This window comes from Triticum dicoccoides, chromosome 7A (assembly GCF_002162155.2).
Source record: "Triticum dicoccoides isolate Atlit2015 ecotype Zavitan chromosome 7A, WEW_v2.0, whole genome shotgun sequence".
NCBI lineage: Eukaryota > Viridiplantae > Streptophyta > Magnoliopsida > Poales > Poaceae > Triticum > Triticum dicoccoides.
Genome location: NC_041392.1, coordinates 555,186,289 through 555,188,636, shown reverse-complemented (window position 1 = coordinate 555,188,636; position 2,348 = coordinate 555,186,289).

Below are 2,348 nucleotides of genomic sequence, written 5' to 3'. Positions count from 1 at the left end.
TTGCCAGAGCAACCAGGCAAGCCCCCCCCCTTGATCACCAGATATCGCCTATTCTCCTCTATACTGCTTGCATTAGAGTAGTGTAGCATGTTACTGCTTTCGTTAATCCTATTCTGATGCATAGCCTGACATTGTCGCTACATCTGTTGATACCTTACCTGCAATCCTAAATGCTTAGTATAGGATGCTAGTTTATCATCATTGGCCCTACATTCTTGTCAGTCTGCCTTGCTATACTATCGGGCCGTGATCACTTGGGAGGTGATCACGGGTATATACTATACATACATACATACTATACAGATGGTGACTAAAGTCGGGTCAGCTCATTGAGTACCCGCAAGTGATTCTGACGAGGGGGCTGAAAGGACAGGTGGCTCCATCCCGGTAGAGGTGGGCCTGGGTTCCCGACGGCCCTCGACTGTTACTTTGTGGCGGAGCGACAGGTCGGGTTGAGACCACCTAGGAGACAGGTGGGCCTGGCCCTGTTCGGCGTTCGCGGATACTTAACACGCTTAACGAGATCTTGGTATTTGATCTGAGTCGGCTACGAGCCTATACGCACTAACCATCTACGTGGGAGTAGTTATGGGTATCCCGATGTCGTGGTATCAGCCGAAGCACTTCAGACGTCAGCGACGGAGCGGCGCGCGCCGGATTGGAACGTAAGCCTGCTCTTGTATTAAGGGGGCTAGTTCTGCTTCCGGCCGCCCTCGCAACGTGCAGGTGTGCTATGGGCGATGGGCCCAGACCCCTGTGCGCTTAGGTTTAGACCGGCGTGCTGGCCTCTCTGTTTTGCCTAGGTGGGGCTGCGACGTGTTGATCTTCCGAGGCCGGACATGACCCAGGAAAGTGTGTCCGGCCAAATGGGATCGAGCGTGTTGGGTTATGTGGTGCACCCCTGCAGGGAAGTTAATCTATTCGAATAGCCGTGATCTTCGGTAACAGGACGACTTGGAGTTGTACCTTGACCTTATGACAACTAGAACCGGATACTTAATAAAACACACCCTTCAAAGTTCCACAGACAACCCGGTGATCGCTTTTCCGCAGGGCGACGAGGAGAGGATCGCCGGGTAGGTTTATGTTATGCGATGCTACTTGGAGATGCTACTTGGAGATGCTACTTGGAGGACTTCAATCTACTCTCTTCTACATGCTGCGAGGCGGAGGCTGCCAGAAGCGTAGTCTTCGATAGGATTAGCTATCCCCCTCTTATTCTGGCATTCTGCAGTTCAGTCCACTGATATGGCCTCCTTACACATATACCCATGCATATGTAGTGTAGTTCCTTGCTTGCGAGTACTTTGGATGAGTACTCACGGTTGCTTTCTCCCCCCTTTTCCCCCTTTCCTTTCTTTCTGGTTGTCGCAACCAGATGCTGGAGTCCAGGAGCCAGACGCCACCGTCGACGACGACCCCTACTACACCGGAGGTGCCTACTACTACGTGCTGCCCGCTGACGACGACCTGGAGTAGTTAGGAGGATCCCAGGCAGGAGGCCTGCGCCTCTTTCGATCTGTATCCCAGTTTGTGCTAGCCTTCTTAAGGCACACTTGTTTAACTTATGTCTGTACTCAGATATTGTTGCTTCCGTTGACTCGTCTATGATCGAGCACTTGTATTCGAGCCCTCGAGGCCCCTGGCTTGTATTATGATGCTTGTATGACTTAATTTATTTGTAGAGTTGTGTTGTGATATCTTCCCGTGAGTCCCTGATCTTGATCGTACACATTTGCGTGCATGATTAGTGTACGATTGAATCGGGGGCGTCACAAGTTGGTATCAGAGCCGACTGCCTGTAGGAATCCCCCTTCCACACTCCTTGGCCGAAGTTGAGTCTAGCCATTGCAAAACTTTTACTAACTTGGCTGTGTGCCTTATGGGCCCACGTCGCCATTGGGTGGTAGTAGGATCTTTTACTCCTCGACCTATACTCTGGAACTCTTATTTCTCTTCTATTCGAGTTAAATGATTTTTGCTAAAATCTAACATTAGGATCTCGTTATCACTTTCACCCGGAGAGCCCCTTATTAATGATGATCGTCTGCGGCACGTGAAGACCCTGAAGATACTCTCCGTTGTTAACCCGAGAACTTATGTTCATCGCATTTGCAATTCCCCTTCCACCGTCAACCCTTATGGATAACTACTTGCAGTTGTTATTCTTACATTCATCCCCAGTTGGTCTTGTTATTACCAGATACCTCGAAACACTCGTCGTTGTCTCGATAATCCTTGAGATTATCACCTTGCTGTTCCTTGTCACCTGAATACCCCTATGGATAATTCTCGCACTTATCGAGTATCCGCTCATCCCCCAGTTGTTCATGTGTTTCACAATGGTC